Source organism: Bombus huntii, chromosome 12 (assembly GCF_024542735.1).
Source record: "Bombus huntii isolate Logan2020A chromosome 12, iyBomHunt1.1, whole genome shotgun sequence".
Taxonomy (NCBI): domain Eukaryota; kingdom Metazoa; phylum Arthropoda; class Insecta; order Hymenoptera; family Apidae; genus Bombus; species Bombus huntii.
The window spans coordinates 7255161-7276746 of record NC_066249.1 but is presented as its reverse complement, the minus strand read 5'-3'; positions in this window follow the sequence as shown (position 1 = coordinate 7276746).

Genomic DNA, 21586 nt, shown 5'->3' with positions numbered 1-21586 from the left:
TTCAATAAAGCATATTTCTCTAACAACGATAAAATAAGTATCCTTCTAATTGTGTTTAGTGGTTTCAATTGCGTTTAAATGATAAAAGTATATGATAAATTTAGTACAAATTGGAACACTACATACCTAATATCGCAACTGAACATTTTCAATTTATGCAGGCAAACAGTATTCAAGCGCACTCTATCTAGATATCATTTAAACTACAGACGAAGTGCAAACATTGACCCGTATACTTTTCTTTGCGCGTTGACAAATTCGAACAGAATATGGCTGAAGCAGTCGATTCGTATTTATAATTAATCCCTCGTCGTTGGCTGTATCGTGTACGTATGTGCACACGTAGATATTTGCCGTTCAAAAGATTCTTCGCCTTAGTGTTCCTTTAGCCGATAACGTAGTTTGCATTAAAAATTCGCACTTGCCATTGGATAAATGAAAACTTCAAAGTACCAGTTTTGATGTAATTTCATGGATACGTCACATTTCTTGGAAGATTTATTTATCAGTAAAATTTTAGGCTGACCTGCTTTCGTTCGTGTAAGGAGATTTGCTCGCGCATAGGGATATTTCGGTTAATCTTTAATTCTCAATAACAAGCAAACAAAGCCGAAAACGCCATTTTGTCATTCTTGATTTTCGTCTTATTTTAGCTTCAAGGATCTTAAATCGTTCAAGGAGCTTAAATTGTTTTACACCTGTAGCCGAACACCTTGTGTATGAGATATACCAGGTTTCCGAAAGCAGAATTTTATACAATATTATAATAATCGTTTGCGATTGTAACAGATCCTATCGTATATGATATATTCTATATATTTTGCTATATTTATAATTTCATATTTACATACAATTCATGTATTTGTATGTAACTAATAATCTGTATGTACTTTGTATTTACTACCATCCACCACTAATATCGTAAACTTACGATGTTCCCGTAACGTAAACTTACGTTCCCATGTTGAATCGGTAACGCTGGGCGCGACACTAAAATGATAAGAGAGCTTGGATATTTCCGAAAACAAATATGTACATTGGATAATGAGTTTGCTTTACCTTACCTGCAGCTAAAAGAACGTTAACGTACTTAAAGAAATATAAATTACTTTTGTATCATTTTAAAGTACGTAACTTTTATATATTATGGTTAGATAAATAGGTATATATTTTTGCTTTTAAAAATATAAAGGAATTAACAAACGTTCTTTATGGTAGCCAAATATCTGTTTCATACGTTTCAATTATAAAATATTCCTTTATTTAATTCCTCTCGCTTTACCTCGTTTACGGTTGTCACGACGTATTTACCATTGAAGTTGCTTCCTGCACTTACCGACATCGATCGGAAAAAGATCTTATTCACAGCAGGTGTGAACACGAGAAACAGGATAGCAACGAATAAACATACGTACATACCATAGCCATAGAGAAAGATTGCAGAGATCCCTAGAAATCTCTAGCACCCCGTGTCGATCTCGTTGAATTTGCGTTTACCGACGTGACTGCATTCGGAGCGTAGTTTCGGCAAATTGACTGCAGGATCGCTTTGAGTAAATACGAAACACGGCAGTGGTCGGTTCACGACGCGCGGTTACACTCGAGCGTCTTTCCGAGGGTAAACTCTACCCCTGTTTTCCTTTCGAGACGCAACCCCGAGGAGGGTAGGAGAACTCGAAGGACCGACTATGCCGGCGACGAAGATGCGGGGCAGTCTGGTGTGAAAACGAGTTCATTGGTTATATATTTCCCAGGGCGTCGGGGCGTTAAAGTGTTGAAATTTCATTAAGGGTCTAATGAAGCACACCGCGTAAGGTCTCCCCGTCTCACTCACTCGGACACTCAGCCAGTCTCCGCCGTGCTGGATGTTTGTTCGAGGGTGGATGGCCCTTAGAGATGCGTAAGCGAATTTACATGCTTCAGGGTGGTTCTTCTGTACGCCGTCACTTGGAAGATCGGAGCCTGTGCTCGGGGTTTTCAGCCAGAACGTCCTTTTCGCCCGGCGGAGAAGAGAAAGAGACCCTATTCATCCGTTTCATTAACTTTCCGTCATTAACATATTCTCAAAATAACGATCTAAGATGTACTGCCGCTCTAATTACACTTCCAGAAGTTTTTGTATTCAGCTTTACGCGCCGTTGCCCGTCTAAAGGCCGGTGTCGTGAAGCCGCGCGCGCCGAATCAACGACGCTCGGCGCTGTTTTCTGGACGGCCGACGACGCGCCGGAATTAGTCGACTTAGCGGTGTTCTAAGCGCCTCCCGACTCTCGTCGGTGCTCAACCCCATAACCTCTCGCGTATCTGAGTGGGGGGGTGGGGAGGGTAGATCGAGGAAAAATGGAAATTTAATTTCACCGTGTTAACGCGTCGCGGACGAAGCGGCGCGAACGGGGTAACTTAAGAACACCGCTTGACAAGTTGCGCGTTGAGCGAAAGAATACCGATTTCAACGCTAATGAACATTAATTGCTGCGAGACGTGAATAAGATTGTAACATAGCAATCGTAGTAAATAAACTGCATTCCCTTTTTTAGACTTGTTCCCGCGGTGGAACACGTTGTCGAGTGTTTTCTTGACTCCGCGACCTCTATTTTTTTTTTTTTTTAACAATAATTCCTACAATTTCCAGTTTCCGCACGGTGTTCCGCCGCTGTCGCCGTTTTCGTCGAGCCTGTATTTTAATCGCGCCCGTTTACACAATCGTCCACGTTAGTTTACGCATTGGTAAAAGAATAATGCAACTACGAGCGCTACGAGAGATGCCAACGCGGTGCTACACGGATATTTTTGAACGGAGAAAGGAAACGCTTAATTAAAACGGATCTGTTTCTGTGGTTTTTTTTACAGAGAGATTTATTACCATTGTCGAATCGTTTTCCTTGTTACCGATGTTGATGTAAGAAAGGTCTGATACGAGAAGAGGTGAATTTAATTTTATTGTTCTCACACTGCGCATACCGGAATATGTTTGTGCGACGACTCGTTTGTTAGACTCGACTCGTTAGTTCTACCAATATTGCGATAGATTTCTTTTGCTACCTTTTGTACAAGCTCTTTTCTATGTATGCGATATTTGTCAAATTTATAGGTTCATTCCTCCATCTTACGTAGATATGGAAATATTATCGTTTCCCAGTTTTCACGTTTGCGTTTCAAGATTCAATTACATTTTGTATAATTTTGCATAAGTAGGTCATTCGGAAAGTTTCTTTCGTTTTATAAGGAAATAACGGATGCACGACATTTTTCGTTTTACATTATTTTGTCGAATCACGTATGATCCATTTTCTTCTATCGAGATAAAGATTATAATGTTCGACAGATTAGGTTTCGTGTTTGTATAAAGATACGTTGTTGTAAAAAACGTGTCTGTAAAAGACAGTTACCTTTTGGACAACCTAATATAAAAAATTGTTCAAAAAGTAGAGAATATCAGGGACAAACATAAGTAGAGATATTAGTTTGTAACGAAATCTCTTTAAACTTGCCAAGTGAACGTTTAAAGTGGATTTTCTAAAAAATAGAGTCTCGTATGAAAAAATGTTATTCTTTGTTATCGACTTATCGTTCCGTATTAAAAATGAAGGCTCTGCCCGGTGGATATTTTACATTAGTATTGATTTTGTTGAATATATTATAGTTTTTATACATTCGTAAAGAAATTAATGCAATTACCGATTTCCAGAAAAGGGGAACATTATTCTATCAATTTACATTTTTTCACGACTAAATCTTAAAGCTAAATTGTTCGTTTATCGTTAAATCGATATAATGAACTTCTTCTTTAAACGAAAATCCCTTGCTACATGATTCTGTAAATCCTACACTGATCTTTTCAGGAAAATATTACCAAATAATTATATGTATTCGTAATATCGTTATCGTTTTATTTGACGACACAGGTTGGGTACATTTAATTGCCTAAAGTAGAATACCAATAAGCCAAAATTTTCGAGTGCTTTTCGACTGAATTCCACCGTAGTGGAGAAATTAACGGGCTATCTGACGTGTTTAATGATTTTTTACTAATACGTCTATTTTCAATTTACAGGAGGAGAAGCCTGAAACACATTTACCGAACTGTTTAACTCATAAATCTGTCATGACGTCCTCGTAATTTTTTTTTTCTTTAATGTTTTTCCAATTTCTAAATTTCGCCTGTTAATAAAAATTATTTTTCTTCGTAAAAGTTATTTCTTGTTTTTAATATTGTTAAATATCAGACATAGATATCCTAGAAATATCAACGAATTGGTTATTCAATTTCTCAGACAACGCTATATATTTTTCTCTTCTTATCGATAATTCTTTTAATTAATTAATTAATTTAAGATTCGTTTAATACGCATTCAACTGCTACACTGAGGTATATGTACGACGTATGGTACGACATTTATTTACATTATCCACACATTTACACGTTTTTGAATATAATAATCACAACTTTGATTAATCTTTCTCTTCCTCTTGTTTATCTTCTTTTCTCTTTCATCCTTTTTATATTCTTTCTTGCGTGTTTGTATCCTTTTTGCGTATACTTCCGCAATTAAACTAATTTGACAGTACGATAATGTTATATAGCAAGTGTCGATTAATTGCTCCGTGAATATGTTGAAACATTTATTTAAATTGCAAATCAATTTCGAACGTTTCGTATCTATGTGTAATAGTAAAGGAAATATGAATGTTTTGTTGGAATAGCCTTTATAATTGAATTTCGATGTATGTATAACAGAATTACCTTTTCTAATCGAAAACGTTTCCAGTGCTGCGCAAGTAATCTCAATTGTAAATATTAATATTTCCTAAACGAACATTTATGTTTCGTAATATGAAAGAATTTTTCGAATACCTATGTTGAACGCATTATTTACACGTGTTGCAATGCCTTGGTTGTAACGTTTCAAAATTTTCATCGCGTATTTTGATTTAACTCGATGTTTCCACATGGAAATAAACACGAAGGTAAATACCAACCTATGCTTTATCGCGTACGACGTCATCTTTATCGTCGTTTTAAGATCTTTAGAGATTTAACAATCCTCGACGACTCCTAATGGAATATCACCACTGATCTCTTTTATTTGTTTCGTGTATTCGTAGTTTGCCAAATTTGTCCTGGTGCTACATGCAAACTACAATCTACGATTATTCTCGTCAGAGTGAAATATAATTTTTCTGTATCTTTTTAAAATGCCGTTATATCTTTCTATTATCTTTTATGTCAAACAAATTCAACATGACTTGTATCGTAAATTATTTTCTCCGTTCTCCGACTATTTAAATTTGACGATGAAAGGAACGAACCATATTAACGATTACAGCCGATGATATGGTGATTCGGTACTTTTACGACAGAATAGCGTCGGTGAATAGAGAAAACTTGTTAACGCTGAAAAAACCAGAATTTCTTTTTTTAATAATCTCTTTACTTTCCTTTTTATCCTTACACCGGAAAAGAACGATTCGAAGAACAATTTGCAAATAAAATAGATAACGAAATATGGCCTTTTCTTTTTTAAGTGAAAGATTAAGAATATTTACGTTTATTAGTTGATATAACGAATGTTTTGATAAATGGCGTAATAAAAGATAAGAAATAAAATATAAACAACTGTCGGAACAACGTAACGAAACCTTGTAACGTCGAAAGTTAAGTGGTTGACGGGATTGAATGAAGGGCAACGGATTTATACCGCATGATGTATTTTTTTATTAAGTTTATTTTATATATCGACAACAACACGTCATACATTAGAAAACAGAAGGTTTCTTGAAGCAAACTCGAATGAAAAGTTTTGTGGAACAATCCGAGAGACACTATGTGAGTGTGCCGCGCCATCATCTATGGAGTCGTATATATATAATATTGCGTGTCCCTGTGTCAGTATATTTCCATGTGGATGCACTTGTGGGTGTTTGTCTCCGCAAATATGTGTACGTGTATATATATATGTGTATGTCCCTGTAGGTGTATGTAGGTTGCATGTACTTCCAAGTGTTATGAATGCGTGTGTCTCTGTGTACTACGATACTCTTGTGTCTCCTCTCTCGATTTCTTTCTTTCGCTCGTTCGCTCTTCTTCCTCACGACCTTTCTCTCCTTTCTTTTTTTCCCTTCCTTTCATTCTATCGCTCTCTGTCACCCGGTTTCACTTCCTTCTTGTCACAATTTCTCACGTTCTCGCATTTCGTCCACTCTTGCCACTCTCTTTCGCCGATGGTAAAACGTTCTAACCCTTTCAGGAGAAATCCAGTTTCTTGCTTTCGACGAATTTCCAAGACGCGGCGAATCTTCTCGATGAGAAGAGGCTGCGCATGGAAATTCGGAAAAACGTATGGAAGAACTCAAACAGGACACGTGACGATCGAATAGGAAGCACGATGTCGAACGAGATTCGTCCGGTTTCTCGGATGCATCTCGTTCGAATCGACCTTCTTTCCCGTTCAATCTCTCTTTTCGCTAATCACCGCTTTTTTTTATTAATTCCTTCCTTCTTACAGCTTTTCTCCCGATCTTCGTTCTCTGTCTCGCAGTCATTCGATCTCACTCGCTCCCTTCATTGTCTCTTTTGTCGTGAATCGCCTTTGGAAATGCCTCACGGCAACGTCGTGAGGAGAAAAACGGTAAAAGAAAAGACATTTACTGTAATTCACATATCGTATACGTGGAATGGTAGATTGCGATATAACGCGTGGAGAAATAGGCGGCGCTCGTCGACTTTGGAAAATGAAAAACGGGCAATAAGAGAGGGTACGGTCGCGTGCACCGGCGAACATAATCTTCCCGAGAGTAAACGAAAGAAGAGACTCGGTAACATACGAGGCGCCCTCCACGATTCAGTCAGCCGCGCGCAGAATTTCGCACGATTTCCGTTCTGCCATATTTTTGGTTCTTCTATCTATTTACCTACCTATATATATATATATAATATATTTATATATTTATATATATATTATTTCGTTTCTTTTTTTTTTTTTTTACTTCAAAAAGCGGCAGTGCATCGTCGTCGAATTCACTCCTCGGGCTATGAGAAGGGAGGGCGATCGTTTTCCTTCTTTACCTTTTTTTTTTTCTTGTTCGTTACTTGTATTACTTCTTCATTCACCTTCGTTTCGCGACGAGACAGCCAAAAATCCAAAAAATACACTCTCTGATTTTCTCCGTGAAATTCCTCCTCCTCCTCTCTCTTTCTCTCTCTCTCTCTCTTTCTCTCTCTCTCTCTCTCTCTCTCTCACTCTCTTTCTCTCTCGCTTTCGTTTTCTTCTCTCTATCCTCGCTTCTTTTAGCCACCCTCTCACTCATTCTCTCTTTTAAACTCACTAAACTCTTGTTCTTTCTCTTTTTCTCCCATTGTTTTCTGTTTTCTGTGGTATCGTGACACATCGTAGGAACGTACGGGGCTCTCGATCGGCGATCGTACGCGCGGCGGTATTGAAACGTCGAAGAAGACGCGAAATTTTGACTCCCTGTGCCGAAAGTGATGTGCGTTGTGTACGTGTCCCTTAAACTCTACCACGTTTCACACTTCCGTGCTCCTGTGTCTCGATCCCCCCAAACCCCCCTCCCCGTCTAACCCTTCAGTTTTCCGTCTTATTCTTCGTTTTTCTATACAGCGCCAAAGATATACATACATACATACATACTTACATACATATATATGAGGAAAACTAGCCACGTGCCGCGATTTCAGCGATGCAACCGTCCGCGCCTCCTCTTGCAATAATTTATGTACAATTTTACAACCTACGACGCCGCCGACGATATAATTTTTTTATTTTCTTATAGTTCGCCTTTAAATACACGAATAGGACCTAGACATCGTTAATTTTTTCATCATCATCATCATCATCATCATCATCATCTTTACACTATACTAACGAAATCTAAACGTTCAATTTTCATTTTCACCACACTAGGAATAATAAATTTTGCCGTATCGTTAGTATACCTTTATAGAAATATGCTTACAAAAATAGAATTTCGCGAGGCGCGGAAAGTGCGTCGCTGCCGGGCGCGGGCAAGTTCATTAGGAATTTTTTCGCTCTTTGTTTCGTATCTTTTTCTTTCCTTTTCTTTTTTTCTTTTTTTTCTTCTTTTTCGTTTTTTCGCGTCGCTCGCGTTTTCTTCGTCTTTTTTTTTCTCTGTTTTATCTTCGTTTGTTTCTCCTATTTTTGGTTTATTTAGCATGTCCGAACGATTCCGAAAGAAAGTAGCAGCCCCGTGACACGGCGTGATCCCCCTGCCTTTGTTTTTTTAACGTATGTCGCCGAAAAAAACGTTAACGCTACGCCGGTTTGCGGAATTTTTCATTTCCTTCTTCGTCGTCTCGTCCCCGTTCCCGTTCCCCGATGTTTGCCCCGTGATGGGAAAACCGTGAAACGCCGTCTACCACCTCCGACGCCCACCGTCGCGCCGATCGCCGTTCGTTCTATTTACCCCCGTGCAAGTAATTTAGCGTATGAGAATTTTCTTCCTCGTTAATTTCTATACATATATTCTTTTGCACATACAGACAATCACGTACACCGCATTCTTTCGTCGTTTCTACTTTTACACGGTTCTCACTTATCGCGCCGCAAAGTCTCGTTCTCGCTTCGTTCACCCTTTCGCTCGTCTTGCATCTTTACCCAGCTATCAATCGCTCGAACTCGATTCTTCAGCGTACTCGCTGCGTTCATCCCGTTTGTCCGGCTCTCAAACGCATTCGCACGATTCGCAGTCACGCAGTCCAGTTATCCACCTTGTAAACGCACCAGTCGTTTTCATCTGTATCTTTCTGTCATTCTCCTCTGATCTCGTCTCATCTTTTCTGTAGAGTTTTCCCAAGAACGTACATAGGTATATATGTGTCTCAAAATTGTGAACAACTGAGTCGGTTTTCGCTGTCGTTTACAATGTACGTACAATATAATAATAATAATAATAATAATAATAATAATAATAATAATGACAATCAGAATACCATTAATCGCCGTAGTAATAATAATCATAATGATAACCATAGGAATAATGATAATTATAACAACGGTTACAATCGTCGCACTTCCATGTGTTCAATTTTTCTTTTTTTCTCGTTTGCTTCTTACTTTTTTTCTCACGGATAGATCAATGATAAGAAACGAACATTATTAAGGGGAGGACGAATAACACCGTTTCCCGTGGGAACGGTTTACAATTTCTTTTTCTTTCTTTGTTTTTTCTATGTTTCTTTCGCGATAATGACAAGTGACGGGTGATTGACAATCGTAAATCGCAATAATAATAATAATAGTAATCGTAATGATAATCGTTATAAAGATGCAATTTGTAATTCCTTTTTTCACCATTTGCTCTCTCTCTCTCTCTTTCTTTTTTTTTATGTTTTCGTATGCACAATAACCTCTTTTTGTTCTCTCTTATTTCTTTGTTTCTTTTTGTTTTCTCTTTAAATCATCCACGTGCACAATCTCTCACGCGCGCTCCTAAACTTCAAGTTAACATCATCATTTAGACTCGTCATTACAATATTACATTATTAGATTACATTATATCATAATACGCTAGCGTTTATTCAATAAATTTTACATACTTTGATACGCAGTATGATGGTTTCAAAAACGGTCATTGGCCAACCAAATTTTGTTCACACATCAATACACCTACGCTCAGTAGTCGAAGTAATTTGTACTTGTAGCCATATATTATAAATATTTTTTAATAGTTCGGCCTCTATTTCGCCTTCGCTAAGTAGTTTCATTTTTGTTCATTTCACAACTTTTCTTGTCTCCCTTGTCCCATTCGGTCGCCAGTATTTTCGAGGCCCTACACATTTTTTTTCCTTTTGATACGAATATTTAAATATTACTTTACCACCATTTTTTCTCTGTTCCTACCGTTTTCGCTCGCATTCTCTCGTTACCTCGTGCTCGTATTTTTCGTCTAGCTTTTCTTCTCGCATGCACACCGTAATTTCGCTCTTTGTCGCTCATTTTCTCACTCACTCACTCTCTCTCACTCTCTCTCTCTCTCTTTTGCTTGTTCTCACACTATCGCTCGGCATTCTTTGTGTCCAAAATTTTTTTTTACAAAAACACGACAGCCATACGCCTTCGTCTCCGTCGTTCTTCCGTCGTCTATCGATTCTCCTACACTCCATTTCGTTCGCGTTTTTTTCCCCCTCCTCTCATATTTGTTCGTTAAGCTTAAACCTTAAATAGTATCGAGATATCGTTGCCAAAAATATATAAAAAACCCATAATCGACATTTTTTCGAAATCGAAACAAGCCTGCTCCGGTCGAAATAGGCAAGGACGCCGAATCGCGTGATCTCGGAAACGATATTTTTCTTTTCTTTGCTCTCTAAACATTTTTATATTTTACTAGTCGCGTTTTGTCTCTACTTTTTTCTCTCTCCTTTTAGTTTTTCTCTTTTTTTTTTGTTATTATTACTTTGTTTTCTTTCGTCTGCCTCGAGTTTAGCCGAAATCCTCCGAAAATATATGTATATACCTCTCTTTTTTTTCTCTCTTTTAGTCGCTTCCTTCGGGCGTACCTTTATCTATGTATTCTCTTTAATCCACTTTTTGAGCCAGGAAGAAGAAGGAAACTAATCTCGGTCATCGAACGCGGCACGGAGAAAAATATTTACAAGCAAATTATTCGCAATTAATTCGCGAAATGTATACGATCGATCTCTTCTACGCACTTGGTCGTCGATACTTTCCTCCGTGCATCTGGTATCCGGCGCCCATGAAATTTCGAGCTCGCATCGAGATCGGGGCTCGGTCACTGGGCGACCGAATCACCCCCATGAAATCTACGATAAATTTTGTTTCTTTTCCCTTTCTCTCTCGCTTTCTCTCCTTCCCTTACCTTTTTTTTCTTTTTTTCTTTTTTTTCTTTTTTTGTCAACATTTTCACTCTCATACATATAATCCACGTACGCTAAAAGTCCCATTCACACGCGTTTGTCGAAATCCGCGCACGCACTCCACACGAGTTTACACACTCGTAGTTTACGCATTTCACTTCGTACAACATTCGCCGTGTGCGTTTCGCGCAACGGGTTGGCTTCGAAACTTGTCGTCGTTCCTTATAATAGGTCTTCCGTTATTTTTCTCTTTCACTCGCTATTTCCTTCCCTCTTTCTCCGTTCCTTTTTTTTTTACAATAATTTTTTTTTTTTTTTTAGAACATCCTAAAAACCACGAGAGCATAAGGTAAAATTTGTATCTCTTTCTTTTTTCGACCACTTCACGATTTCGTATTATACACCTAAAGTTACTTGCACCCGTTACGGACGGGGCCGCCGGTGACCAAGCCGCCAATCGCGATTCTAGCATGCAACCTTCGCTGGCGTTTTGTCTTTTCTTTTTTTCATATTTTTATCATATTTTTCTTGTTTCGTTTTTTTTGTTGTTCTTGTTGTTGATGTTGTTGTTTTTGTTGTTGTTGTTGTTCACACGCATACATTCACACTCCTACGTTCTTTCGCAATGTTACGTTAATTCTTATCACACTCATGCTTTCGATCGCATACTGTGCACGCGTTCTCTCTTTCGTACCTATCGCTCTGCCATTTTTACATCCTCTTTCTCTCGCGCCGTTTCTCTTTCTTGTTTTCGGTTTCGAATTTTTATATCGTTTACATATTATCGCGATTCCTCGCTACGAATCTGCCGCCCCATATATTTTCCTTTTTGTTTCGCATCGTTTTCATTTTGTTTGCCTGTTAGTTTGTTTCGTTAAGTTTTCCGTGTCGTTACGACTTTTTGTTTCGCTTTCGTTTTCGTATTTTTGCCGCATCGAACTTTTCATCGAAACGCAACCGCGACCATTTTGTTTTCTTGCTGAATCCGTTTTCTTTCGTTTTTCTCATTTTCTTTTTGCTTTTTATAAAAATGTACACTTACTACGCTTAAATTCTCGTCAATTGTTCAATTTTTCTTCTTCTCGTTTAAAGATACAACAACATACTATACGTATATGGCTCTACAGATGTTCGCTTGCACTGCAACTCAAATGTGTGTCATGAAGGTCTCCTGGTCCGTGAGTGGCGACGCAGACAGACATATCGATCGATCCGGTTTCCTTCGTTCGCGACGTTTTAGGCCCATTCGTTCACCGTTTCGCGTTTCTCTTTGTCCCCTCGCATATCTTGGACGCGTTTTCGTTTCTTCTCCTTCGTTTTCCGTCCCGGATGGAAAGGACGGATTATATACATCGATCGATTCGATCGATCTGCTCGCGACCAACGGACCCTGAGTGCGGATTTAGTGTTTATTATTATTAACTTTTTTTATTTTCGGAAAATTAGGACTTTCCCGCGACTCGAGTCGCGATGCTACTCGAGCGCCACGGGAATTCAATGTTTAGAAACTCCTACCCGCGTTATGCTTCTGTCGGGGTACCCGCAAGCAACACGTCACCCCCGAGGAACGAGCAAAGAGAAGAATCCTCGCCCGTTCCTTTCTGCGATCGCGTTCGCATTGATCGCAGTCGACGACGGATTTGATTGTTGTCATACTCCTTCCTCTTTTGATTTTCGTTTTCTCGCTCGATTAATTTTTTTTTTTCGGTTTACGCTTTTGGATACGAGTTTGAATGGAGCTCGATGGGCATAACGGCCTAATGAGAAAATCAGGATGGTAATTTCCATGGTGTTTAAAACGCACAGGTCTGTTCGCGAATTCGTTTGCCAATTTGTAGTCACCTTGGATTTTCAAGCCGCGACGGCTTTTCTACCCATTTTCCTTCGAAAGCCGAGAGATCTTTTCGTAAACCATTTCGTTTATCATCGTCGTGTTTATCAACGTTAATAATTCACGCGTCGAGAATATTTTCCTCCTTTCCTCCTTTCCACGGTCTCGGCAAACGATATTTTCTTGCCGGGTTAACTCACTTTGATCTGGTTTACGCGACGACCTCTCGAATCTCGATTCCCGACCGATTATCCGCGTCGTTGCAAGCGGGCAGCCCCAGTCTCGTTTGACCATGGCGTGTTTGTTTTAACCCCCGTGTTGTGATACCAGGCGGTATACTGTATACAAATATCATTAAGTTTTACATTACAATATATCGGTCATTTTGCTTTTCTCGTTAAAGTTTATGTGGCATGTATATACGCATTGTATTCGTGGGAAATGAGAACCAGTCTTATGGCACCTGACTGTAGCGCAGGCATATTCTGTAACGTAAAAATATATACATCATCTGTGTGGTATGTATAGTGCTGCTCTGTAACTCAAGATTTTACATCCAGTTTATGCATCATTGTTAATCCTGTACAAAAACGTTTAGCTACGCTTGAGGCAGATTCAGCCCCTGTCGCGAACCCTGAGCCGCGCGAGTTCTCTCGCTCGTCATCATCAGCTATGACATCGTGATTGATGCGCATGACGTACAGCAAGAGGAAACGTCACGGGATATGCGGTGCAGGCGGTGTTGTACTCTTTCGTCAAAGATTAAGAAAAAACAGCAGATTCGACCGCCTTGTTACGTGTGCGTGTGCGTGTGTGTTTGCCTGTGCGTGCGTGTGTGTGTGTGTGTGTGTGTTGTGTGTGTGTGTGTGTATGTTTGCCTGTGTGTGTTTGCCTGCGTGTGTTTGCCTGCGTGTGTTATATACACACAGAGTGTATGTGTTCGTGTGTTTGTGTTTGTATGCGTGTACTTGTGCGTGTACGTGTGTGTGTGTGTGTGGATGTTTGTCCGTCGCGTCGTGAGAACGCGCGGCTCAGTCTCGCGGGGCCAGAACGAAGCGGACCCGCGGGTAGGTCGGTGGTTATCATTACTGCATTTTTTTTATTTTCTTCACAAACTGCACGGCAACTAGTGTTTCTGTTATTCATTTTCTTACGTTTTTTTTTTTATTTTTGTTTCCTGTTACGTCTGTTCTATTACTGCTGGTATCTGTAGAAGTGCGTGGCCGTATGCGTGTGTAGCTGCGTGTACGTATTATCCTGTCACGTATACTGCGTGTAATTGAAAGTGATGCTGTGTGCGTGTTCGGTAATCTGTACGCGTGTAGGAACGTGTATGTCCGCGTGTGTATGCGTGTGTCTGCAGTGTGTGTACGTGTGTTCCTTTTTCGATACTTTTTGAATGTATGTATCCGATCATACGAGTTTCGTCGCTGTGTCGATCAGAAAAAATGGTCGTGTGAGGATGGCGTGATTCGTGTAGTGTCCTACTTTTGTGTGTGACCAAACGTCTCCCATACCTTATCGTCGTCGTATTATCATTAAATATCATTAGTATACTATATATAATATTATATCGAAAATAACGGATAATACAACACGTAGGGAATCGAGGGTTGCGGAGGCGTGGATAGGGTTTTGGGCGTGATGTCTTTTTTTTTCCTTTCGATTTTAGGTTCCGGGGTAGAGAGTGGAGAGGATGTCGAGGGACACTGGTTACGGGGAATCGAAAAGGGCGCTAGCTGCTAATACCAGCTGTGCTTGTTGTTTCGGGGCGTTTCGCGCGTCCGCGCTCGCGATCACTTGGTCGAGGCCACACGTTCCGCGCGGCCAGGAATCCTCTCGATCGTTCACGGAATCTCGATCCATGGATCGGATCGGTCCACTGGCGAAAGAGATCGCGATTCCTCGAGCGGGGAACGCATCGGACAACCCATCGATCGCGAACCGCGGCCGGCTCGATGAGCGGCGGAGCTAAAGTTACATGGTCTCCCCACACGTGTGCGTATAATCGTAAACGAAGTCTTTGTTTCCATTCTTTAATACGTCTCTCTACGAAAAAACACTAATGGTAAATATCATGTTTTTATTCTGTTATCCGGCGGATCGTGTTTATACTGACTGGGTTATATTGCGTGATTGTTTAGTCGGAGGATTTATCGTGGAAGTGACGTGGGAGGGGAAAATGTCGGAAAGACGGAAGGCTGAAGGGTAACGGGTTAGGTCCACGGGATGGGAAAAAGGAGAGCTACAGAGAAACGTTGATGGGAACACTGGGTTACATTCTGCGGGCTACTTACGTCGAAGGAGACGGACAGATTGGTAATTGGGTCGGGATGATTACGGTTGGAACGGAGTTAAGTAATTGGTTGATCCGGTGAGTAGAGATGCTGTAAGTGGGATATACCAGAAAAAAAAGAGGGTGACGAGGCGGGGGTCTCGATAAAAGGGGAAAGAAAGAGAGGTGATTAAAACCGGGCATTGGGTTACTTTTAATCGCTTGCTTATTAGAACTGGACTGGCTGATACAACTGGTAGAATACAAGTTTTTTTTCATTCGTTTTACATACGGCTATTACTTCAATATACGGTAGGTAGTTAGTATGTAGTTGTCGACACACAATTCAATGATTACTGGGCGTTTACTGTTTATACTGCTTTACTGCTTGTTTAATTGTTAATAATTAAGTAAGTTTAATTGTAGTTAGTTAGTTAGCTTCTTACGTAGCTTCTCGTCGTTCATAGTTAATGTGGTTAAATTCTACGCTTGTATTTCTGGGGGATTTCAGGGATTTCGTTCAGGAGCGATGGGAGACTGGGGATATTTTCGGGGTCACGTTTTTTTCGGGGTTCCCGGGGATTTGGAGAGTGTGGGCGAAGCCGTGCACCGATCCAAGTGTTGACAAACGATCGCGAGAGCGACGTCAACGTCGTTGCGTCTACTCGTTGCCGAATCTTCTCCCTCGCGGATCGCTTCGAACGATTTCAAGGAAATCGTCTCCGGTCACCGATCGAGAGCCGCGTGTGCGCTCGCGAGTCAACGATTGTCCGCTCGATCGGCGCGCGACAGCTCGGGCTTTTCTGACTGGAAAGTGGGAGAGACCATAGTACACATATATATTATGTAAGTATACTTATCGCATAGTAATTGCATTTAATCAATATACGTGTGTTATCGGTGCATAGCAGCGTTCCGAACTCCTTGCATCAACCAAAATATTTCTTTTTTCTTGGGATGTTGTTGGATATATTGCGAGCATTTATGTGTGCGTGTGTGCGTGTGTGTGTGTGTGTGTTTTATTCCCTGGGCACGTTCGTGTCCCATGTGTCCCGTGTGTCGATCCGCGTATTTCGTGCTCCAGGGTATATCTCTTCCTTTTCGAAGCGACAATAGTCGTCTCTGGAGAAAATGCGTTTCGGATCTGTTTCCGCGAGGAGTTTAATGTTTCTCACTCGATGACTCGACGCGACCGTGCAATACTCTCGGTCGTTCGTCTCTAGATCTATGTGTCTTCATCTTGGAGATACCGTATCGAGCGCGCGCGAGCGAAGAAGATACATCGATAGCTTCGCACTAGGTGTATTCGATTATCGTCACGAGATAAAGACGACGATGTTAGAAAGTTATTTCCGCGCACGTTCGACGAGGTGTCCCGGTAAACGATAAACCTAATGTTAGAGGAATGTATAACGTCTTTTTGAACGTGGTCCCAGATGCGAGTGTTGATCGTGGATTGTAAAAAATGTGAGAAAAGAAGTGGAAGGAAAGATACCCGCGTTGTACATTTTAAATAGTCACGAGGAGAAGGGGGATCGCGTTTCTCGGGCAGTCGACTCGAACCTTCTTCTCCCGATTGATTTCAAATTTGAGCACCGGTTACGCGAAAACGATGCGTCTCCTGTTTGGCGAAGCGAACGCGATCCATCGATTTCGAACGAATTTATACAGGCGTTGTAGAAACGACCGAGAACGTTGCAGCGTTTCGTCGTCGTGAGAACTATTTAAGCGACCAGCGATTAACAGATCCTACTAACGTTTTCCTTTCGAGACGAATGTATTCGTGTTACGTGTACCTGTAATTGTAAACTGTGTGTGCTTTGAGACCGGCGTTAGGATGAGAAAACGGGCAGCGGGCGAGCACCAGTCAGGCTTTGGGTGGGCGTTCGGTCTATGTCGGGCCCCTTTGTATAATTTTAGTATTTTTTTCGTATAAAATCAACACTGAAGGCACATTCTATCGGACGAGTCGGCCCAGTGTGTGCTGTGAATGAGATTGGGCGCGGGACCCGCTTCCACGCGCTCACGTGACCGCGGCAAACCTGGCGTATCGTTTTCTTTATCTTTTTTTTTTTTATTGCGGACCCGAAGGGTGGCATTATGCACCTCCCCCTCTAAACTAACGGGCTACCGCACCTAATAAAATTATCTGGATATCCTCTGGGGTTTTTTTCTTTCGAGGCTCGCAGAGCTCGTTACACGAGATATCGGGGATTTCGGGGTGGAAAAGCGGACGGGGGAGAGGATTGGGACGGGGTACAAGGATAACCTTAATTTCTTTTTCATTTGTCTAAAGCGGAAATATCTTTGGTGGCTGCCGCGGCCGGGCCCCGCGCGAGAAACTGTTGATTCGTGTGGCGGTTATTTTGATCCGGTTGCCTTCCTCTATTGCGTCGGGTTTTGGGGGTCTGTTCATTTTTTTCGCTTTTCGTCGAAATGGCTATTTCAAAATTGAGAGCCGGCCCGACGCTCGCCTGACCTTGCCCAAGGCTAAACTCAAACTCTCTCTGGGGTTTGTGCTTCGAGTCGCATGTGGTACGGCCGTAGATCCGCGATCCACGCGAAGACAATAAACGCGTCGTCGATTGGTTTGGACGTGGTCGGGTTTGACAGTTTCGTCGCTATGGAAGTTTCGTAGAAAATTCAAATCGAGCGATCAGGCGATCGAAAATCGACGCTGTGTGAAATTATTCAACCGGTACTATCGTACAGATTGTACCAAATCGATCATAATCTCGGCAAATTATACGTTTCGAGTATCTACTATATCTATATAGAGGAGCGAAGTAAAATCCGTTGGATCTAGAAAGTTGGGACGATCAGTCGGAGTATCAACGACGATCGCGAGGCACTTGTAAAGAAATTACTACTTTCGTTCGATCTTCGATCACGTTGAAACGAAAAACCTGGCTGACGATTCGGCGTTTTGTTCCGCGACTACGTCGATTATCGGTGATTCTTTAAAACGGTGTGTGTCGATCGTCCGACGTGGTCTTCGCCGAATAACCAAGACAGGCCATTCTAACATGGACTCGGAGCACGGGAATAATAACGAGAAGAGTCTGCGTGTAATCTCGTGTGTATGCTCGAGCGTATGTAGGCTCGTGCGTGTGTATCGATGTGACAGTGTGTATCGTGTGTTCTCTATCATTCTCTGAACTTTGCAGAATTTCGTCGGAGAGGGAAACATTGCTCACTAGTGCGGAAGCACATAGAACCGACAGGAACCCTTCGATCGGTCTAGAATCAAGTTCACGTTACATTGGACTAAACAGAGAGCCGCGGAACGCGAGGAGATCGGCCTCGCGTTTCCGGCTATGACTGCAAAAGCAACCGCGTGTTACGTTAGAATTCACCGTGATCAAGTATCGTTACCATGACTGAAACCGTCGCCCGTTTGCGTCGGATCAATCAATCGGATCGTTGGTGCGTGACGAAGCACCACGAATGTGAAACGAAATCGCGAAATTGGCTGTGAACGATCGATGCGTTCGCAAGACGGTTCCACGAGTAACCTAGCGCGACTCTTAGAGGTCCCTAATTTATTTCGCTTTATCCCCAAACTGTCCGTATCACCCTCTGATAACGGTCAAATCTATATAAATAACATCCGGCTGGATTGGTCCGTGTTCACGCGGATTTGTCCAAACGGTGATCGCGAGTGCGTCCATCGTCGCCCGGTTCTTTCGCTTTCACGAAAGCGACGTCGACGCATGACCCGGAAAGAAAATTCCGAGTCGGACGATCGTTCGGACCGATGATCGCGATCGAGCCTCGTTTTCGCGTCGGTTTAACGAGTCAACAGTCGAAATAATCGAAGTAAACAGCAGAACGTAACTATTTGATCACCTACGTAACGGAGGCTCGTGGTCGCGATCAAGTGCTTTCTTTCGGGAACAGGCGCAAGTTGGGCGCGACGATGGACGCCCTCAAAATGGCTTCTTAGCAATAAAACGTTAATAAGAAAAAACACATTGTTCGATCATTAAAGAGGTAACATACCGGTAAATGTACAAAGAATTGCGACGATCGTAGGATTCACTCGCGTGCATCTTGCTGGCACTCGAACGAGATTCAGTCTTTTTTCGTGGGAAATATCCATCTTGGACTATGAAAATCGTTCGCGTGCCGGAAGATAACGCGCGACCTTTGACCACGCACGATCGTCCAGCACTAAGTGGAGTTACTTGCTAGAAAAACTTAAACACAACAATCCTATTGGCGGAGACGTCGATCGAGAAGAACGAACCGTCCCTCCGTGGCTTTCGTTTTTAAACGGAAGCTGGCGATCGTAAGATGTGATTCGATCGGACGCTGCGGTTCTTGTCGACGGACGTCACGTGGCACGCGTGTTCTAAAAAACAGAGGCAGAGGGCTTGCAGGTGTTTCTCACGAAATTTTCCTTTCTAGGCCTCGCTTTCTTATGGCTCGTTGGACGATACGTGATCGCGCTGTAAAGGATTTCTACCTCGTTAATTTTATCAATTGCACTATGTTTCGTTTAATTCCGTTGATTTCTAATTTTCTTCTATTTCCTTTTTTCGTTTCTCTTCCCTCGATTTTTTCCCTATTGATACGCCGATGCGATCTCGACGCAATTCTCGTCGAATTTCGTCGTATTCTTCGATTCTCGATCGTTTGAAGGTCAGGTGTCGATCTGTCGTTTCCATGTGGATGTGCTCTATACGAAGGCTAAGTGTACACGGGACAGAGGACTCTGTGCGGTCCTCTGGATTTACTATTGCGCTCGTCAATTGTTAATTGCATCGTCCTGTTCGATTCGAAACTTAAAACCAGTTGTCCTCGAGTTATATTTGCTATCGTGTGGTGTGCGGTGCGCGGTTGGCACCGAGGTCAGTATAAAAGATGTGGAACTGAAATCCGGTTGTAAGAGCAGAGTTGCCTTCTGCGCATCCTTCCATGAAACATTCGCACCCCCAAAATAACAACAATCGATACATGTTCGAAGTGAATCCGTTCACGAAATTTTCGAAGGGTCCTTTTTACCTCTAAGAATCGAATTTTTTATATTTTTTTATATTACAGACAACAATCTGACGACGATTTAGCGTCCTTTGCGCGACAGATAGTTCGAGCTATCTCGTTGTCCATATTTGGATAAAAGGGATTCATTCCATCGGATGATAATCGGATCTCGATTAATTTCGCTTCGTTCTCGCGTTTTATTTGGGAAAGTTGAGCGATTTCATTCTTTTTTCTTATATTTTGATTTTTCTTTATTCACAGGGTGTGGCATCCAATCGTACGTAATTCCAGGATATAAACGCGATGAATACGATTTGGTCGACGATTGTTTCAAGAGATACGCGGTTTCCATTTTTTTCTTCTTTACTTCGATTAGATTGGTAGTGACGGTATGCGTGGCGTTGGATCTGTTGGGGTGTCAGGGAATATCGGGGTATGGGATGGGAAAGGGAGAGCAAAGCTGGATCGTATGAGGTGCTTTGACGGGTAGCATAGAGTTCCAAACGCTCCGTGATCTACAGACATTCAATATTAAACAGATCAATCAACTATGTCGTCATATAATACCGCTAGGATAGTTCATAATCGTAAGTTATATCAATAATATAATTATATCGTTAGGTATCATTAATGCTTGTTTAATGTGTGTACGTGTGAGTGTGTATCCCTTGCGTGTACTCTTTTCGCCTCTCTTTTCAATTATACTTAAGTCTCAAGTTACAAGCTAGCGTATAAATGATGGGTAAGAAACGACCACCTCGACGAGAGAGAATCCGACTTGAGGGAACGCGACGCCGACGTCGGGGAAGGCGTCGCGGCATCGGCCTTGTCCCGAGTCGAACTCGAGCGCGATCGTTCGAAGGAAAGACTTCATTTATTCGTTCGTTCGTTTCTTTTATTTTCTTTCACATTGTTTTCTTTGTTCGTTCCTTTCTTCTCTCTCGTTTCTTTGTTCCTTAAGAGAAATAAAAAAACGTCACGCTCGATCGGCACCGCCCCATTCAGGCGACCGATTTCTAGGCCGGATCGCTTCGTCTCGGTGGATTGTTTGTTAGCCGCCATGTTTTATCGGGTTGTCCTCGTACCGTTTATACTATATATCATTATATCGTATTATCGTTATAAGTATTATTAGTCATTAATTATTTTAATTAATCGTTAGGTATAATTCAATTAATCAATACTCTTAACCCTTTTATCGTTTAATAATTATTGTTAGGTAGTTTATAGTTTTTTTTTTATTAGGTTTCGATAACGCGTACGGATTATTATTATTATTATTATTATTATTATTATTATTATTATTATTATTATTATTAACCTTATTTTTTTGGAAGCAAACCTTATTCCTGTTTGGGAAGGATTTACCGAGGGGGTGGAAGGTGGTGGCTCTTATCTTGTTTATCTTGTTCAGCGGTGGTTACGGGGGCGGGATGGGATCTCGGAGGGGACGCACCTGTTGTCCCGCGCGAAAATCTGCGAAAAATCAGAAAGTCGAATAGCGAATCTCCAGCGATTCCGTGGAATTTTTGCGCTCCTTTTTTTTGCTTTTTTTTTTAATTTTCTTTTTCCGTTGTTTGCTTGCTTGCTTGCTTGCTTGCTTGCTTTCCTTTTCTTTTGTTTCATTGTTTCGTTTTTGGTT